General features: G+C 41.4%; 1 long non-coding RNA gene across 3 annotated transcripts; it reads right to left on the reverse strand.

The window, feature by feature from the left end:
• Positions 1–457: 457 nt before the first annotated feature.
• On the reverse strand, positions 458–5063 carry LOC123156280 (uncharacterized). Of its 3 annotated transcripts, none has more exons than XR_006477936.1 (4): positions 4206–5052; positions 2993–3241; positions 2678–2727; positions 458–951 (listed from the first exon to the last, which is right to left on the reverse strand). It is a non-coding gene; the product is annotated as an uncharacterized lncRNA (long non-coding RNA). The 3 variants fall into 3 exon arrangements; XR_006477937.1 differs by lacking the exon at positions 458–951 and adding an exon at positions 3896–3945 and having other exon boundaries at positions 2446–2727; positions 4206–5063; XR_006477935.1 differs by lacking the exon at positions 458–951 and having other exon boundaries at positions 2446–2727; positions 4206–5049.
• Positions 5064–5642: the final 579 nt, after the last annotated feature.

Raw genomic sequence — 5642 nt, forward strand, 5'->3', positions numbered from 1 at the left:
GACATTTTCTTTAATGCGAACGTCGAGGTTTTTAGGTCTGATGGTTTCTAGAAAGCTGATGCACTTTGAGCCGTACATTTGGTCCGAGAGCCCTACTTTGAGCTGATTAATGTGAACTAGGACAATGCCCGTGCGTTGCAACGAGGACACATTTATTCTCCCAATTCTCAACTTTATCTAGCGAACTTTTATATCCTCAACAAGCCCTTCTTTCTTTCAGATCAACCTACTCTACCATTTTAGTGATACTTTGAGGTACCTTCCAAACCCCAGGGTTTAAGCTTGCAATAATCATGTATTGCAAACCTATAAAGTAGGTATTGCACTTCCATTTGGACCAGATTGCATCGGAGTTTTGGAAAAGGTACTGAGAAAGATCCAACTTAACATACTCACCATCCTAGTTGGTTGCCAAAGCGTGGGCAAACCAAACCAAGACAGATAACCAATTTGAAGGCTAATAAGGTTTAAACGGTGTTCAGTTAGATGACTAATTATTCACATATGATTATATATAGTAGTTCACGAATTTGATTTGGCTCAAATTGAGTTGTTGCGAGGCATAACTCATCAGTGGCGAAGCTACGGGTATTTTGTGATGTCAAGCGACATCACAAAAATATGCTTAGCTAGCTAATCTTAGCTACGTTTAACTGTATATGTTTACATAAACGTAAATTTTTGAGCTATCGACATCATTGGCTTCTATAGCTAGCGCTGCCACTTATGCACGTAGGACAAGTTGCTAAGCATATTTGGTATACATAGGTGAAGTTGCTGAGATTACATCGATAGAACTTTTGGAAGTGTCACTGAACACAAATCTAAACAATGCATCACAAATCTAAACAATGCATCATAGTCGATGTCAAGTTCCTCCGCCGAGAAGTCCGAAGAGCCGGAGGATGATGAAGCCTTGCCCTTGTTCTATTTAGACAATAATGATGTTTTCTGAAATGGGAAATATATCAAATATGAATTGCTATTTTCAAGAAATGTCTTGCTAATGTTTATGGCTTGTACAATCTGTTTTCATATGGCCTAGTAGCTAAATGTTATTTGCTTGTCATTATACCAACAGTTAAAGCAGATCTAAGCCTCCTCCATGAATAAGGTTTCATTTGGAGGTACCATCTTTATTAAAACTTTGGCAAAACAATGTCTATGTTCAAAGGACCATGCAACCCCTTTGCATCTAAATAAATTTAGACTCGGCATCATGAAAGAAACTAAGATAACTTGGGATATTAATGTGTTGCCAAGAGTAGAACCATAATAGTGTACTGTCTCCAAGGAAAGAATAGGAAAATAACTAAATTAAAACAAATAAATAAATAGCTGAGTGGTCGAGTATTATGGCAATTCACTTTTCAACTGGGCAGCCATAGCTAACATAATAAACCAGCAACCAATTCGCCATTTTTGATGGGAGCCATGGAAAAAAAGCAGAGAATTGAGAACTAAATCTAAAACAGAAATTATCTCTTTAAAAATAGCCATTGAAGGGGAAAGAGGACCATTGTCAGCTATCCTTGTCCTCAATGCACCGAGTATCGTGGTTTCTTCGATGGTGTTTTACAGCATAAGAAAACCAGATGTGCAGTTACTTGTTCATATAAGAGGAAAACTCTCAATTAATTTCAAGTGATATTTGGATGTGCACACAAGGTAAAGAAAAAAAAAGATTTCTACAGATTCATCTACTTGTGCATGACTACTAAAATCAATGTCTTTTTCGGTATTATATGATCCCGAACTCTTTCAGGAGACTTAGTATAGTCTCAGTGTCATCAACAAATATAAGCATTCTGATCAGGTTATGAACCTAGACCAACACAACAACATGAAATCAATATAATAAAAGATTAAATTAATGGAGATAAATAAGGCAAATAAAAACAAAGGACGACCAATCTCGAGAAAAGAAGATGATATAAATCAACACCCAATTATACTGAAACGAAAAAATCTTTTTCTTTTAAGAAAAACAGTGAAAATAACCTGTACGGCTGTACCAATAAGAGCATTTCCTTGGTATATCCTCGTAAAATAGAAAGGGGGAAACACTGAGATGTAAGGGATGTACTCATCTTCACCGTAGATCATAGAAGATCTAGCAATATATAAGTAGTTCAAATACTAAAGGATGTGTATACAATTCTAACACATATATTATCCAGAAAAATACATGCTTGGAAGTTTAAGGAGAAAAGCAACAGAAAACCAATGAGCAGAACGGAAAAAACATATGTACAGGAAGGAAACAACACTATGTTACTAAGATAGGAACGGCTTGCCGCACAATTCCATGTGCTCTTGCTCTGGTTTGTGTATGTTTGCCTTGAATAGAGACCTCTTTGATTAATTTTCAATCCGGAAACTAATACAAGGGTTACCTATCTTTGATTAATTTGTTTTGCCAATTAATATACTTTCTCCGGTCCATGCGGTTGAACATTAATTTGATTGATAAACTTTCACTGATCCATCACATACAGATAATTTGTTTCAACTTCTAGTAATCTTGCAAGCTACAAAATCTGCCACTATAAAGAACCAGCTCCAGTTTACTTGCAAAAACAGATTAATGAACAACATAGCATGGTGTTCGACTATTTGTCAGCTTGTACTACAAGCATCATCTGCATACTAATTGGTCCTGCTAGGTCAAAATTACCTGGATGCAACAGCCTTCAAAGAATCATCCGTTAATATTGCCGATTGCCCCTGAATTTGAGAGAAAACTTATGCTTAGATAACACCCAGAAAGGTAGTTAAAAACAACTATGTAATAAGCAAGCACATCATTTAACTGTACAGAAGCATGTAAACATATTTTCAAGAAAAACATTGGTGGTGTTGAGCACAATTAATCCAGCCGCTAATACTGCATCCAACATGCCTCAATTTCTAGGACCTTCAGATAGATGAACGAACAAAGTAATACAGCTTTTCCGTTTCCAAACAGATGGATGGGAAAAGTATGGCTCACCAGGATGACGAGGATAGCACAGACGCCGCTGCCCCGCCAAGTCTAGGTGAGCAGGTCGCAGGCCATGTTCCTGAAGGATGACCCCGCGTCCGCTACGCCGTGCAGGACGCTTCCTTGACGCGTCACAGCAGCGGATCTCCACTGGCGTCGGGCGAGCAGATGCAGTCCATGAAGTTGTGGAATACCCTAGGGAGGGCGTCCTTGACATAGACCTCGACCGCGCGGACTTCGAAAAAAGGAAGCATGCACCTGCACAAATCTTTACGACATCAATGACATCATCCTTCAGTCAACTCACAACAACCATAATGGAAGTATGGAACCATTCTGATCATACTCAGTTTCAAGTTGAACATAATAATATCCATGAACAAAGCTTATTTCTAACACACAGATTATAGTAGTGCCTCACAAAAGGACAGACCCAGTGCATAGAAGCTCCCACACAAGGTGGGGTCTGGGGAGGGATTATAGGAACCTAGTCTTACCCCTACAAAGTGCAATGCAGAGAGGCTGGTTCGAACCCAGGACCTCTTGGCACAAGTGGGGAGGACTTCACCACTGCGCCAGGCCTGCCCTCTGTGCCTCACAAAAGATTTGTACAAATACAAGGGTCGCCTATCTTTGATTAATTTGTTTTGCCAGTTGATATACTTTCTCTGGTCCATGGAGTTGGACATTACTTTGATTGATATACTTTCGCTGATTCATCACATACATATAATTTGTTTCAACTTCTAGTAATCTTGCAAGCTACAAAATCTGCAACTATAAAGAACCAGCTCCAGTTTACTTGCAAAAACAGATTAATGAACAGCATATCATGGCGTTCGAGTATTTGTCGGCTTGTACATTAACAAGGCAGCATCTGCATACTAATTGGTCCTTCTAGGTCCAAATTACCTAGATGCAACAGCCTTCAAAGTATCATCCATTGATATTGTCGATCGCCCCTGAATTTGAGGGAAATCTTATGCTTAGATCACACCCAGAGAGGTAGCTAAAAACAACTATGTAACAAGCAAGCACATCATTTAAGCATGTAAAACACATTTCAAGAAAAACATTGGTGGTACTGAGCACAGTTAATCCAGCTGCTAATACTGCATCCAACATGCCTCAATTTCTAGGACCTCCAGATAGATGAACGAACAAAGTAATAAAGCTTTTCCGTTTCCAAACGGACGGATCGGAAAAGGAAAGTATGGCTCACCAGGATGACAAGGATAGCACAGACGACGTTGCCCTGCCTAGGTCCAGGTGCCGAGTTCCTGAAGGACAATCCTGCGGCCGTTGCGCCGTGTTGCAGGACGCTTCCTTGAGGTGTTGCAGCAGCGGATCTCCACTGGCGTTCGGCGAGCAGACGGAGTCCAAGAAGTTGCGGAACACCCCAGGGAGGGTATCCTTGCTAGAGACCTCGACCGCGCAATACATTGGAAAAAGGAAGTATGGACCTGCACAAATCTTTACGGGGCAACAATGACATAGTCCTTCAGTCACAAGTCAATAACCATAATGAAACCATTCTGATCATACTCAGTTTTAAATTGGGCATAATAATATACATGAACAAAGCTTATTTCTAACACACAGATTATGATTGTGCCTCACAGAAGTTTGTTTCTAAAAAAATTCCCTCAAAAGCTATTTTGACAATGCCAGGCCTACTTTTGACAACAATTGGTAGGGGGCTAAAAAATTGATGCCAAACATAATATACCGAGATGTTTCAGTGAGAAGGAACTCACCGTCCTGTGACGAACAGTGCAGAAGCAATCTCACCAAAGTGCTGGAAGAAATAAAAAATTCGATGCGATGGAGGATTTTCGCGAGGACTGGACGATGGCGGAGCTCCGACTCCGGCGATTGGAACGTCGTGGTAGACACCAGAGGCGAACCAAAGGATAGCGATGGGGAACCCTAGGTGTCGTGCTTGAACAATTCACCAGGGTAGACGGCCTGGAACCTGCGGCGACAATCCTCTATGTTGTAGTCGAATTTGTCCCCATCCACCTCCACCGCCGCCGCCGCCGCCGCCTCCACTTCCACCTCCACCTCCACCTCCACCTCCACCTCCACCTCCGCCGCCGCTGCCGCCTCCACCTCCACCGCCGCCGCCTCCGCCTCCAACATACCCGACAAAGTCAATCCGTGCTTTATTATTAGAAGAAAGATTAGGATTGGTCTGCGGTACAATTACGGACACATTCAACACATGCTGTGACTGTACTCTATACGCATCATAAAATAATTTTTGGATACATTTAATTACAATGTGCCAGCATTGCATCTACCTGCCTGCCTGTTGATGATCTTTATTAACACAGATTTGAGGTGTCGTTGTGTGGAACTGATTAGTGCAACTGAAATGATTCATCATCAGTGTCACTGTTGGTAGCGTGCTTTGTCTGCCTGCCTTTTTGCCTATTTTGTTGCTACCGGAGTAGCATCTTCTGCTTCTTCTACTAGCAGAGACTCCATCCAGCCACAGATTGTTTTCACACGAATCATGTTAGGAATCCACTCACGAATCACTTGAATTACTCCATTACAGGAAGATTAAGCTCAGCTACAGAGATTGGGGAAGGAGGAAGGAGGAAGTACAGGGGAAGAGGAGGCCGCCGTTGCCGTTTCTGATCCAAGCCCGGAT

Source organism: Triticum aestivum, chromosome 7B (genome assembly GCF_018294505.1).
Source record: "Triticum aestivum cultivar Chinese Spring chromosome 7B, IWGSC CS RefSeq v2.1, whole genome shotgun sequence".
NCBI lineage: Eukaryota > Viridiplantae > Streptophyta > Magnoliopsida > Poales > Poaceae > Triticum > Triticum aestivum.